The following is a 15,463-nucleotide window of genomic DNA, read 5'->3' as shown; positions in this document are numbered from 1 at the left end:
AGCACATTTTAAAAATGCTTTTTTTTTTTTTTTTGGAAAGCAATTACAGTTTAAATATTCAAAGTTACACTAGCTGAAGATGACAATTCAGATCATATCTGGTGTCACAGCAGTTCTAAGGACTAGAATAAAACCTGCTGCTGATTCCAAAAGCTATCATTTCTGGGGAATGCTGAAATTCCAGCAGCAATGTGATATACTTGGAATGATTAGAAGTGAAATGCAGGGTATAGGTAGATAGTATAATTCTTATGCAAAGAAACTCTCATGCATGAGGCTCCAAAGTCCTAGGTTCAATCCCCCGAACCACCGTAAACCAAAGCTGAGCAGTGCTCTGGTAAAAATAAATAAATAAATAAATAAATAAATAAATAAATCACTCCCCATGTCTGAGGCTCCAATGCCTGAATGAAATGCTTTTAAAAGCCCCCCCCCCCCCTCAGGTCTAGAGATGATACTTATCTAGAGATCTGTTCAAACATTACCATTTCTTTCTCTTTTAGAGAGGGCAAGAGAGCATCTATACAACACATAAACCTGAAAGGGTTGAAGGATTTTCCTCAAAAGAGAATAAAACTAGACAGGCTTCAAGCATGGTCATTGGTCAGAGGTCCTGTTCTACGCAGGGATATCCAGCCTACCACAGGGACTAAAACTTGCATAGCCTTATTCTCCAAGCAGGCAGATACAGCCATGCTTCTTCTTCTTCTAGCGTTTGCCCTTCTTCCATAGCCAGTCAACAGCATCAGGTTGAGCCTGATGTAAAGTTTCGAGACCTCCTTTGAATCTGGAGAGGTGGCAGTCATTGACTATGTGGGTCATAGTCTGTCTGTATCCGCAGGGGCAATTCGGGTCGTCTCTGGCTCCCCAGCGATGGAACATAGCAGCGCACCAGCCATGGCCTGTTCGATAGCAATTGAGGAGGGCCCAATCATAACGTGCTAGGTCAAAGCCGGGTTGACGCTTGCAGGGGTCAGTCAGCCATGCTGACTGACACTAATTAATACAGGAAGGGACCGTGGCACTGAGCACACCAGCCTTTCACAAGCAAAGCAAGCTGACTTTCAGGGTGATGTAGGAATTGAGAGATGCAATGTATAACCATCTCTACCCATACCTCCAACCCCACCCCAACCAATGTTTCATGATTTGGGGAGAACAATGTTGACTTGTGCTTAAACATACATTTATAGTTTATACCTTTTTACAGTGCAAACATTTTCCAGTTGTTTACTTTTTGATACCAGCTGTTCTATAATCTACTTTTTTGTTCCTTACTCTACATTCTTTTATGATATCAGCCCTTCTCCTTCCTCTTTACTTCAATTCTCCTTTTGCAGAAGTCACAACACAGCTTCTGGACACACATCAAGAATGGCAAAATAACAACACAGATCCTACACTATTTCTAAATATTCACTGGGTCACAATTCCCTTCCTCATGTAAGAACATCTCTTTTCTTCTTGTTGTCTTCCCTATTTGCACCAAATCAATTTTAACATAGAAGTAAATCTTTGTCTTCTCTTAGATTCTGGAGTAGAACCTTCTTCAATTCTGAATGAGGTTTATACCCTCTTTCTCCACCCCTGGGCCTACTTGTCCCCACCTCCACAATTCTATCTCAGAACTGCTTCAATTCCCAAACTTGGTATATTTATCCTTGAATATAGTCTTCCTCCAGCAGGATAACCTATCAAATGCATACATTCCAAGAGAACATACAGAACACTTTTTTTAAAAAAAAGTATTAACAGCGTGAGAGATGGTAGCTCACTAACAGTGTAGAACTTGCATGCACTGAGATTCCAGGTTATGACCGTCGTGACACATGCCAGAGAAACCCCCTGGTTCTCCCTTTGTTAATGAGAATTATTTATTTTATGAGCAATATCAGAGCTCCACTCTATCACATGTGGTGCCAGTGATCAAACCTGGTCCTCACCTCCATAAGGAATGTGGCTTACTCACTGAGTCACTTCCCTGGCCCACAAAATATACCGCATTTAAAGGCAGAAATGGTTACCTTAACAAGTATGTGGCTCTTGGCTTGCTTTGGCCTGTTTGTTTATTGGGAAGAATAAAACAATGACATCAAATTTTGATTTGTTTCAACTTACGCTGATTTTTTTAAATATTTTATTTTATTTATTTATTCCCTTTTGTTGCCCTTGTTGTTGCCCTTGTTGTTTTATTGTTGTAGTTATTATTGTTGTTGTCGTCATTGTTGGATAGGACAGAGAGAAACGGAGAGAGGAGGGTAAGACAGAGAGGAGGAGAGAAAGATAGACACCTGCAGACCTGCTTCACCGCCTGTGAAGCAACTCCCCTGCAGGTGGGGAGCCGGGGTTCCAACGGGGATCCTTATGCCGGTCCTTGTGCTTTGCGCCACCTGCGCTTAACCCGCTGTGCTACAGCCCGACTCCCTGATTTTTTTTTTTTTTAAGTGTACTGTGTTTGTGTTCAAATTTGAAGCCTCTACTTCTGACCTCTAAAGTTCTCTCTATCTCTCAGGGTCTAACTCCTAGGCTAAATCTAGCCCACAAAGCCATTTTGTTTGGTCTGCAGGAAGTTCTTATTTAAAATGTTGAGTTTGCCAATCTTTTTAAATCATGAGAGTTTTATATAATAATTCAGGTTTCTGGCTTACAGTGAAAAATCAGAAGATCTGGCAAGCCTGGCCCACATTCCCATATGGCAGGAATTGGCTGCTAAATAGATCTGCTAAGCAGAACCCCTTCAGATAGGACTGATGTTTTCTAGTTCAGTCCAGGGTCACTGCAGCCACCACCATCACCACCCCACCCCCACTCCTTACTGTGGAGCTGAGTACCAAGCTTTCATAAGTCACTGTGAGATCTACTTTAAGGAGAGCTTGGTATTTGCCTGAGAACCACCACCCCCCATCCTCAATCTATATATAGCCAGTATCCAGTTCTAACTCATTCCCTTTCTCCTTTTTCTTCTTCTACAGAAGCTGCAGGTGTAGTCATAAAGTTTCTACTTGGTACAGAAATTTCCAGGTACAAATGATTTATAAGAAAGAAAATTTAGCAAAAAGGAGACATTCCATAAAAGGAAAAAAAAAAAAAAAACCCTAAGAACTAAGAGGACAGTACTATCTGTACTATCTGTCCTTCTGCACGTGAGTTCTGGGAGGAAGGTATATTAGTATACGCTACGTAACATTGCAGAACACCTCATAATTTGCACTACTATTGGCTAATGCTTATATAAAAATAAAACTATTGGGAGTCGGGCGGTAGCGCAATGGGGTAAGTGCACATGGCACAAAGCACAAGGACCCATAAGGATTCCGGTTCAAGCCCCCGGCTCCCCACCTGCAGGGGAGTCGCTTCACAAGCGGTGAAGCAGGTCTGCAGGTGTCTATCTTTCTCTCCCCCTCTGTCTTCCCTTCCTCTCTCCATTTCTCCCTGTCCTATCCAACAACAATGACAACAACAGCAATAATAACTACAACAATAAAAAAACAAGGGCAACAAAAAGTAAAATAAATAAATATAAAAAAATAAATAAAACTATTCACTGCACTGAAATATTATACTCAGGTATAATACAATTATAAATAAAGCTGATAATAAATATGACACAGATGTATGAATAAAGTATTCTTTACTTAAGAGATCTGGATAAAACTGTTTCAATTATTGTTTATGGATTATGTATTTTAAATCTATTATTTTTATTTCATATATTTTATCTTTTGTGGCCACTGGGGCTTCACAATTCCCAGCAATTTTTTTTTTCAGACAAAAAAATACACAGAGATAAAGAGAGAGTACAGGGAAAAATACCAGAGCACTGAAGTTTCCCCCAGCATGGTGGTGGACAGGCTCAAGCCAGGGTTGAGTGCATGACAAAGCAGGCACACTGTACAGGAAAATTATTTTGCTAGCCAACTGTTGTTTACTGTTGTTATATTTATTTAGCAGACACACTGATATAACCTCAGCAAATATTGGCTGCCATTTTACAAATATATTGATGTATGGTACTTATTACAGACTAAGATTTATTGGGGGGGGTGCTTAAAGTGTATTGTTGTAAATGATAGTCTATCACCAGTATTTATAATAAAGGAAAATAGTAGTAGAGAAAGCACTAAAGTAACTAAGTGATTTTAAATTATCCTCTCAATTCTAGGACAAACTTTCACTCAAGTGCTTCTGCCAGTACACTGATCGTCTTTCTTCTCTCTTTTCTCCACTGGGGTTATCACTGAAGGTCAATGCTAACACAGCTCCACTGCTTCTGGCAGCATTTTTCTTTTTCTTTCTCTAGAAAACTAGCATGGAAGACCAAAGAACGAATGTCACCATAGCTCTACTCAGCAAAACTGTGCTCCCACATTTCAGATCTAATCCATAAATAAGGAAAGCTGTAAACTCCCTTAACACTTTAAAACCTAGTTGCTTTTTGTTTGTTTGTTGTTACTGTTTTTTTAAAGGTGTTTTTATTTATTTTGCTTTTTGTTGCCCTTGTTGTCTTTTTATTGTTGTTGTAGTTATTGTTATTGATGTCGTCGTTGTTAGATAGGACAGCGAGAAATGGAGAGAGGCGGGGAAGACAGAGAGGGGGGAGAGAAAGACACCTGCAAACCTGCTTCACCGCCCATGAAGCGACGCCCCTGCAGGTGGGGAGCCCCTGCAGGTAGGGAGCCGAGGGCTCTAACCGGGATCCTTCCGCTGGTCCTTGCACTTTGCGCAAGTGCGCTTAACCCGCTGTGCTACCACCCGACTCCCACTGCTTTTCTTTTTAACAGAAATGTCAAGAGGTATTATAAAAAAAAATAGTACAAAGAAATCTAAAAGAAATGAGTATAATAGTAGAAAATGTTTAAATAAACAAGACTACTTTCAAATTCTATCTCCACTACTCCTGTCTGATATATACTTTTGCAAATCAATTAACTATTACTTATATATTTTTTATTGCCACTAGGCTTATAGCTGTGGCTCCATACCAACATTACAAATCCACTACTCCTGGAGGACATTTTTTTCTCTTTCTATTTTATTTGATAGGACAGAAGAGAAATTGAGGGAGGGGTGAGGCAGAGAGAGAGAGAGAAAGACACCCACAGACATGCTTCATGGTTCATGAAAAGTCCACCCTGTAGGTGGGGCTCTAACCTGAGTCCTTGTGCATGGCAATAAGTGCACTTTAACCAGGTGCACCACCACCTGCCCCTCCCCCATTACTTAATGTTTAAAGTATTTTTATCCATTTCATTTTAATGAGAAAGATAAAAACAGAAAGACCACTGCACTGCTCAGTTTATGCTTATTGTGGTGCTAGGAATTGAACCTGGGACCTCAGCACCTCAGGCATGAAAGCTTTTGCATAACCTATATGCTGTGTCCCAACCCTAAATCATGTAACTTTTAAAGCTTCAGTTATCACATCTATAAAGTGGGAATAACCTCCCTTTAGATCAACACTGAAGATTATATAAGAATGTTTGTAAATGTCAGGGCATAGGTTTAAATAATCAGTAAGTATCTAATAACTAGTAGCTATTATTAACTTTGGGTATTTTTCTATAAACTGTCCAACTACTTTATGACCAGCTAAGTCCAACCGATAGATGAGTGGCTCAGAAAGTTGTAGTTTATATATATACAATGGACTAGTACACAGCTATTAAAAATGGTGATTTCACTTTCTTCACCTCCTCTTGGATGGAGCTTGAAGGGATGGTGTCAAGTGAGGTAAGTCAGAAAGAGAAGGATGAATATGGATGGTCTCACTCATAAGAAGTTGAAAAATACTACCATGACACTAACCTGACTTCCCTGGACAGACGACTTCAACAATGAGTCCTGGGACCCCACCTCCCAGAACCCTACCACTCTAGGGAAAGATAGAAACAGGCTGGGCAATATGGATCAACCTTCAATGTCCATGTCCAGCAGAGAAGCAATTACAGAAGCCAGACCTGCCACCTGCTGCACCCCATAGAGACCTCTGGTCCATATTCCCAGAAGGATAAAGAATAGGAAACTTTCCAATGGAGAGGATGGGATTATGGCACTCTGGTGGTAGAATTGTACCCCTTTTATCCCATATTCTTGTCAACCATTATTTAATCACTAATAATAATAAGAAATTGAAAAATAAGAAAACACAAAGCAGAACTTGGACTGGGTTTGATGTATTACATCAAAGTAACATGATGTAAGAGGACCTAGAGGGGGTTGAATTGTTATGTGGAAAACTGAGAAATGTTACACATGTACAGAGTAGTGTATTTTACTGTTGACTATAAACCACTACTCCCTCCAATTAAAAAAAAATGGTTCATTCTGAAATAAAGAGGCTTCTCAAGTTTATATGATGAGTCATTACAAGCATTATGGGGATCATTTTCCAAAAATATTTTAATTTTCAAACACTTTTTAGAAGCAGGTTGAGAATAACCAGTGAAAAAACTTTTGATTGATGGCATTTTATACCCAATGTGATGATATGAATCTGTCCTGTTTCCACTGTGTGACATCTGCAGAGGCAGCTTGCTGGTGGTCAGCAATCTTGAGAGAAGGGCTGTGTCCCAGCTCCTTTCTTCTCCCTGTCTTGTTGAATTCATTGCTGCTTGAATCTTAGTAGTGGGAGTTATGGGTTTCTGGGAAAATGATCACTTCTCTGGCAATGCTCCTATTACCAGCAAACAGAGGACAAAAGTAAAAAGGGTTTTAAGAAAATAAATGTTTGCAACAGAATTGAACATCTGTGAGTCTTCCCCAGAAGCAGGTGTCAAGAGGAAGAAAGAGACAGTTTGAAAACCTCAGAGCAGTAGAAGTTCAGACTTCTGATACCATAATCTGTTATAACTTCAAAAAAAAAGACTGTCAAAAAGCCACCAGGTTTTAAGTGGCCAAAATGAAACCCAAAAGCAATCAACATCCTTTCATAAAAAGAAAGAAAAATAAACATCTCAAAATAGAAAGGTGCAGTCTGAGAAGAGGCACAGGGGCAAAAGCTCTGAACTAACATGTATGAGTTCCTGAGTACAACCCCCATTACTAAATATCCCATAGTGCTACTCTCGATATGTCTACTTATCTCTTGTGAAATAAATAAAATAAGCTATTTTTTTAATTGAGAGGAAAAGACAAAACTGACAAAAAGGAAAGATCCTTTGAATTGCATATATTTAAAACTCAAAACAGAAAAGCTTACTGTATTGGCTTTATTCATCTTACTTTTTTACTTACTGATACATCCATCATCATGAACTACATGACTGCCCAGGTAAGGCCATGAGTGGGCCATCTTGCCAGCCAGCTGCAGTGCCTCATGAAGACTGAAGGTTCTCATTTGTCTCCACAGCAAAATAACTTGGTGCTGGGCAGAACTCTTTCTCAAAAAAAAAAAAAAACTATTCCCAGAGAGTCTAATTTCACAAGTATGAGAAAGCCTAAGTTTATGAAACTTTAAAATATTCCCCAGACTAATTATGCTGTCAACCAAAATTAAGAAAAACTGATACCATACTTTTAATTTTGCATTCATGATGAATGTAGGCCTTATAAAGCTTTTAAGTATATCTCTTTATACATTCCTCCAGACAACAAATGCAAATGGAGGACCAGCATGTGTGGGCCTCTAGGAACCTGATGAAAGACATGATAGACACCTCTAGGAAATTGATGAAAGACATGATAGACACATGTCTGCCTTCATCACACTGGCAGAAGTTTGGAACACAGAAACAAAGAAGCTGAAATATCATTAAAATATCACACTCGATTTCTGGATTCAATAAACAATCTGCATTTCCTTTTTCCCTATCCTAGGGGTTTCAAAGACTTCAATAATATCTCTTCCCAGTTATCTTCTTTCTAGATACTAGAAAACCGAATTTTTTTTTAATCAAAATAAAAATAGATGTGCAAGGTCCTTGTCCTTATGAAGAGTCCATTCTAGTAGGAATATCTCCATTTCCCAGGTATTATCACAGTAGTCATTCCAGTTCTGGTGTCTATCCTAAACTCAGGCTCCCAGGTTTCAAACAAGCATAGTGGAAACTCAGCTAGGACTGTGTTTTTCTATCTTGTTTTCAAAATATCTTTGATGAAATTTAGCATTTCCTGCTCTTTTCAATGGCCAACAGCAAATTGAGACAATACTGTGGAAATATTTTCAAAGTCCTTTCCTGGGTTGTAAAACCGTAACACCATCCTATAGCAATCCCATAGTTACATGACCTCATATTTGCCTGCAGAGAAACTCAACTACAAGTCTTCTGATGACTAAAGTATCTTAGTATAGTTTCCTTGGAGTAAATCCCCACTGGTTACATACTTCACAACTGAGAAGAGCTTACTGTCACGTGTAAACCTAGAGACTCCACTGTGTGTTCCTTCTCTTGGATCAATTATGTAAATAAGACCTCAGGGACCCTACTGTTTACACACCTCCAAGCAGAGGAGAAATCTTTACCTTTAGCCTTTACTTGTGGTCTTGAAAGCAGATTAATATTTTAATACCAGCTCTGTCACATCTGAAAACTACAGCTATACATATCACCTTCCTGTGCCTCAATTTTCACATCTAAGAAAACTTGTTTCTACTCTTCCCATATAGAAAACTCTATTTCACTCAAAATTATTACTGCATCCTTAATTCCAAAGTATCTTCAAGTCTGACAGCCGTCTGAAAGTACAAAAGGATAAAAATAATATCAGGCTGGGAAGAGGCTCCAAAGTCCCAGATTCAGTCCCTAGCACCACCATAAGCCAGAGTTGAGTAGTGCTCTGGTCTTTATCTCTGTATCTTCCTCTGTTATCAGTCTCTCTCTCTCTGATTTAAAATAAAGTATTAAAAAAGATTACATCTAACAGCTTTCTTTTTTGTTCCCCCCTAAAGAAATCCCATAAATTCCTAAAATATCCCTTCTTCTCATAGGTATAGACCTCATCTCCAGGGGATATAGACAATTATCCCATACAGATATCTACGAGACTGAGCCACCTGTACAAACATACTATCAAAGGATGGGGACAGGGGTCACAATGGACATTCATAACAAACAGTCATGCACATCTAGGCTATGAGATCTCAAATTTTATGCTAACACTCATCACTGCTGTAAGTAATTCATTTAAAGCTGATTTGTTGGATAGAACTAGAATATTTGGTAAAATTGGCACTAAGTTACTTAAGAGTTCTGATCTGTTTCAAAAGACATTTGAGAATAGTAATTTCCTAATGTCTTCTCAGTGAGGACCCATGAAATTTGATAAGTATGAAATTACACTAATGGCAAGTTAAAGCCCAGTTCTGGGAAAAAGACTTATCTCTAAGTTTCAACCCTCTCTCTTTCCCTAAATGTAAAAACTGTCACTAATTAAATATTTGGGGGCATACTACCAAAAAGAAAAGGAAAAAACTTAGCTGGAATTCAAAACAAGTTCATACATAGTTCTTACTAGTACCAGTTAGCCTGTTCACCTCTTTACAAAATTGCAAAAACAATTCTAATCTGGCAAGCTTCAGATTTACACAGATCATTAGAAATTCTCTTCCAGATGTCTAAACAGAATTAGAAAGACCCCCAGAGGATGGAGTACAGATTTCAGAAGCATGCAACAGACTCAGTTTTTGAAAGGGCACCTCAGATGGAAACATTAGGAAGAGCTCAATGCAGTGTGGCTAGGTCATGAATACAGGCCCTGAAACTCATGGAACTTACCTCAATCACTAGGCACACCAGCTTTCAAGTAAGAATAGAAATAGCAAATCACTGGGTTCCACACAGCATGAAATAATTGACTGCCTTGTCTTCTAGATGAGAAAGCCATCTTCCACTTCTCTCTTAGACAATTAAAAGGCAGAATCACTGCTGGGGAGATGGTTCAACTGGCAGAGCATTGGGCTTACATGGCTAAAGTTCCTGGTTCAATCTCCAGTACCACATGTAACAGAGTGATGCTCTGGCTTCCCTCCCACTCTTTATCTCATGTGAAACTCGGTCTCAAATGTAATAAGCACATCTTTTTAAAAATATATATATATACATATACTATTGGATAGATATAAATTGAGAGGTGAGGAGGAGATAGAAAATAAAAGAGACAGAAAGACACTTGAAGCACTGCTTCACCACTCATGAAGTTTAATTTAACACTACAAAAAGAAAAGCAGGGGGAGTTGGGTGGTAGCGCAGCGGGTTAAATGCAGATGACACCAAGTGCAAGGACCAGCGTAAGGATCCTAGTTAGAGCCCCCGGCTCCTCACCTGCAGGGGAGTTGCTTCACCAGAGGTGAAGCAGGTTTGCAGTGTCTGTCCTTCTCTCCCCATCTTCCCCTCCTCTCTCCACTTCTCTCTGTCCTATCCAACAACGACAATATCAATAACAACAACAATAATAACCACAACAATAAAAAACAAGGGCAACAAAAAGAGAATAAACAAATATTTAAAAAAACAAGAAAACAAAAAGAAAGGCACAGGCTGGGCAGTAGCGCAGCAGCAGGTTAAGCACACATGGCGCAAAGCCCAAGGACAGGCTTAAGGATCCCGGTTCAAGCCCCCAGCTCCCCACCTGCAGGGGGGTCGATTCACAAGCAGTGAATCAGGTCTGCAGGTGTCTATGTTTCTCTCCCCCTCTGTCTTCCCACCCTCTCTCGATTTCTCTATGTCCTATCCAACAACGGCAGAAACAACTATAATAACGACAAACAGCAAGGGCAACAAAAAGGGAATCCAGGAGTAGTGGATTCATAGTGCAGGCATTAAGCCCTAGCAAATAACCCTGGAGGCAAAAAAAAGATAGAAAAAGAAAGGCAGAATCAGGATTTTGAAAGGCCTGAAGAGTAGACCAAAATAAATAGGGTAGTACAGACCTGCTTCACCACTTGTGAAGCGACCCCTCCACACACAGGTGGGGAGCCAGGGGCTCGAACCAGAATCCTTACGTAGATCCTTGTGCTTCGTGCCATGTGCGCTTAACCCAGTGGGCTACCACCCGCGCCCCCCTTTTTTTTTAAGACAGTCATTCTGCAGTTTCATGGGTCCCAGAAAATAGCTGTTCTACTGTTGCTGATCACATCAACTGCCATATTCAATCCCAGCCTCAGTTCCTATGAGAGATAAAAAAAAAAACAGAGATGATATCTAGAAATCATGTTCTGTCAGGGCTATGAAAATGTCTGGGACTATTTTATGCTGAGAAAAGTTCACTGGAGGGAGAGAGACAACATACTGACTGTCTTTGTGCATTCAAAGCACTTTCCTGAGGAAGTGGGTAGTTTCAGAGGAATAGAATCAAGAGAACAACATTTCAAGGAAGCAGTCGTCAGCTCAAATAATCTTCATACGCATACTGCAAAGATATTAAAGTGTATCTTCCTAAGTACAGGCAGTCCTTTCTGAGGGTGTTTAAACAGAGGGTGCCTGTCAAGTATAAGAATCTACTAAGGTCTGAGGAGACAGCATAATGATTATGCAAGCAACTTCATGAAGCCTGAGGCTGAGCTCTGAGTTCAATTCCCAGTATCACCATAAACCAGAGCTAAGCAGTGCCCTGGTAATAAATAAATAAGCAAATAAACAAGTAAATAGAATCAGGATCAGACTGTGGTCTTAGATGTACTAAGAAAAAAAAAGATTTATTAAAGAAGTTATATCAGGGTCTCCCTGAAATTTATGATCCCCATTTATGATTCTTAGACTCCCCAAAGGCCCACTAGTATATTACCTAACTAGTTCACGTGCCATGATTTCTCAAAATTGTCCCTTTCTTCTGGTTAGAATTTGTTTAGATGCTAATCACTTCAGGCCAGGCACAACAGAAGTTACCTAAATGGGTTTCCTAACATCAGTGCCTTTTTCCACATGTCCAGAACCACTTCCTTCAAGGCCTATTCTGAGAAGGCATATAACTTGGCTTCACAGAGGCTTTCACATTCACCTATTACATAGAACTGGGCTTCTGAATCTTGGCACTGCTGATATTGGGACAAGAAAGTCCTTTCCTGCAGAGGGCTGTATGTTATAGAATGTTAAGCAGAATCCTTGGTCTTTTCCACTAGATAGTAGTGGTACCTCTCCACTACCCCCCACCCCTACTACAACAACCAAAGTACTTCCAGACATTGCCAAGTCCTTGCTGGGAGCCCACATAACCTCCTGGTAAGAACTACTCTTCTTGAGGTCAATTATTAACAACACTGACTTGTGGTTAAGGTGTTGAGGAACTTAATTCTCTCTAACTGTCTTTATTAATAATGTTTTTGGCCCAACCAAGAAAACCAATTTATTATATTTGACTATAGAACACATGCCAAGATGTCCCCAGCACATGCTTCTTCCTCCTCCAACACACAACACTTGTATCTGGAGCCAAACTCCCTTCTGTTTCATCACTCTTTGACTTGCTAGAAAACTGGAATTATTTACTTCTGGACACATCTTCACAGGTAGCTGGTCTATCTACCCTCTATTAGTGCATAAATACTCTCCTTCCTTGTTAAGGTGTCATAACATACACCCTGGTTTCTGCTTAGTTACCACTGGTACTCAATAAATATTGACTGCATTACTTAGAATGTCAAACGCCTGCTTACACTATAAATATGTAAAATTGCTTAATGACTACCATTTCAAGAATGTGTGTGATCCTGAGCATACAGCTTTTGACAAAAAAGAGCTTCTTTGGCAAGCTAATGCCAATTTACCTACAATAATGAAATTGGACCATGTCTAATTTACAAAATACACCTTCCAAAATAATGTAGCTATCTGAACAAGAAAAACATCAAATTTACCTTTTGATGAATTATGTCTCATCAAAATGAGCTCTATAATATTAATTTTTAAAGGTCAAGTTTTGAGCAAGTTTCTTGAATTCCGAAAAAACAGAAAAAGATTAAGAATGTGTCTCAATAGTTTAACTGTTGCATCATGCACTAGTCAACATGGTAATGGAAGAGACTGGTGAGCAGGGTCATCTAAGGACAGTTCCCTCTCCAACTTACTGATCTGTTAAGTTGTAATCAACAATGATCATACCCTCAATAAAAATTAGACAAAACTAAGATATAATGTTATAATATATAAATTAACTATGTCAATTCCAGATTTTTGGATTTTCCCCCCAGCTCCAAGGATTACCTAATCATTGTATAGGTGGTTCCCTAAATACCCACAAAGACCAAACATTCTAAATCACCTTTCCCAGATTCTTATTTTCATTACCTAATTTTAATCTCAGGATCTTCATTGTCTTTTGCATTTCAGTAGGCTTGTAGTCAAACTCAGGAGAAGAGAACTACCCTGTTCTCGCTCTCGCTCACACAGTAGGTGTTTAGTTAGTGTTTATGAGCCTGAAAATAAATGCTGTCCGAAGACCCCATTTACTGGTCACGGTGCAGAACTCTCTCTACAGGCCTGTCAGAAACAGAGGTACCAGCAGCTTGGCAAGGAAGGTCTGAATCACTGTCATTCTTGGAACTTGCAACTGCTCTTCGGTTGTTTGTGAGGTAAACAGCCTTCACTAATAGTGCAGACGGGAATTCCCTTCCTGATCACTTTTTCCTAGGTCTGCAGGGAAACACATAATAGGTGCTCAATAAGCGCTGCCGGTAAGGAATTTTATTTTTAAAGCTGTTAAGAAAAGTTTCCAGAAGCCAGTTCTCTCCTCCTGCTCCTCTTTCAAAATATATGCTCCTTGCTTTCTTGCTCAACAAGAACTATTTTTTTCAAAGTCAAATGTGCAAAGCAGAATGCGCAATGTATGAGCCTAAGTGACTCAAGCTGGTTTCCCCACAACCTGGTAGGATTCCCCAATACTTACTTCTTATCTCTGCATACCTCTCACTCATCTCAAGAAAGACTATTTCCTATGTGAATGGATCCCTCCCACCTTCTGCCGCACGCACCCCAACTCTAAGTCTGCTGGACAGTACACCCCACCCCTTCCTCCCCAACGCGGGACCTACCTCTTCTCCCCACGACTTGTAACGGATCTTCTTCACTGTGGCTGGCTTTTTAAGAAATAAAAAAACTGCATGTCTAGCCGCAAGAGGTGTCCCAAATAAAGAGATACAGGAAGAAGAATGCCCTCTCATAAGTGGAGGTGATGGTTCTCTGGGCAATCACCCCCAGTCCTCCTCCTTTCCAAGCCCTAGGTCAGGATTCGAGCAGAAGTCTCTCGCTCCCAAGTGCCCACGCTTCAAACAAGCTGGAAGCGGATTATACCGGTACCCAACCCGGAGACAGCCCGCCGCGGGCTGGGTGCACCTGCGGGCCCCCTGCTCCCGCCCCCTCATGGGGGGCGGGACACAGCCTCACTTCCCCGCCCAGCCCACCCGGCGCGGGAAGGAGGTGAGGGGAGGCGTTTCTGGAGAAGTTAAAGGGCTCACCTTCTGGGCACTGAGCCAAAAAGGCCAGACAACGAACACCCACCTCTGGGAGACATCAGAGCAGCGGTGATGCGGTCTCCCCGCCTTTCCGATTGTGCGGAAGGAGTCAAAAAAGGGAGCGCAAGAGGGCGGGCAGGAGGAAGGTAGGGTGCAAGCGCCCCTCTCTGGGCCCAGCCCCTGTCGTTCAGGCTCCCGCCTCTCGAATTGCAGAAAGCGGAACTACATTCCGGACCCCGCCGCCAGCGAGCCCGCGCCCCACGCCCCCGCCCCGGCCCGCTCGAAACCCCGCGGGGTCAGATGCAGCCGCCGGGGTTGCGCGCACCCCCTCCAGCGCGACTCCCACCTGCGCGGCCCCGGCCCGGGTCCCGGCCCCGGCGACGCGCGCACCAACCTTGCGGGGCAGCCGGGGCCGCTTGGCCGCCGAGCTGAGGCTTATGCGGAGACGGAAGGCGGCGGCATCACCTGCGGCGGGCGGCGGCAGCTCGGAGACGCGCCCGGGAGGCGAAGGCGCGCTGCGCCCTGGACCCTGCTCCCGTGGCCCCGCCCGCGGCTGCCACCTCGAAGCGCGGCGGAGGAGCCGGGGCACCACGGGCGGCGGCAGCGGCAGCGGCAGCGGCAGCGGCGGCGACGAGAGCAGCAGCACATGACTCTGTAACGAGGGGAATTAGACAAAGCGTAACATGGACTCCGGGCCCGTGCAGGCGCTGCAGCTCCGGGACCAACCGCTGCCGGCGAGCGCCGCGACTGGCTCGGCCGCAGCCAATGGGGCGGGCCCGGGCCTCATGTGATTGCGAGCGCTTTCCCCCTGGCTCCCCTGCCGGAGGAGGGTCCCCGCTCTTCCGCAGCCTAGTAGGGTGACCACAGGACAACTGCATGGCCAGTTAGGTGTCCGGGTTCTGATGGCAGGAGATACTGGACACCGGGCAGGTGCATGGAGGGAGGAAACAGTGACGGCGGTGGATCACTGCCTCTCAAACGCTTATCAAGCACCTACCTTTGGCTGGGCGCGGTGCCAGGCAGTCTGTGTCACTAAGGGGAACAAGGCAGGTCAGGGACCTTCGCCCTTTCTGCAACTTT

General features: G+C 42.2%; 1 protein-coding gene across 1 annotated transcript in view; it reads right to left on the bottom strand.

Annotated features, from left to right (window-relative positions):
- The window catches only part of LRRC8D (leucine rich repeat containing 8 VRAC subunit D), a 147,404-nt gene extending 132,195 nt beyond the window's left edge, over positions 1-15,209 (bottom strand). Inside the window, exon 1 of the mRNA XM_060202026.1 lies at positions 14,778-15,209. The gene's annotated coding sequence lies outside the window, so the exon portion shown is untranslated. The remainder of the gene's footprint in view (positions 1-14,777) is intronic.
- Positions 15,210-15,463: the final 254 nt, after the last annotated feature.

Source organism: Erinaceus europaeus, chromosome 11, assembly GCF_950295315.1.
Source record: "Erinaceus europaeus chromosome 11, mEriEur2.1, whole genome shotgun sequence".
In the NCBI taxonomy this organism is placed as follows: domain Eukaryota; kingdom Metazoa; phylum Chordata; class Mammalia; order Eulipotyphla; family Erinaceidae; genus Erinaceus; species Erinaceus europaeus.
This window is presented reverse-complemented; position numbering and strand designations above follow the sequence as displayed.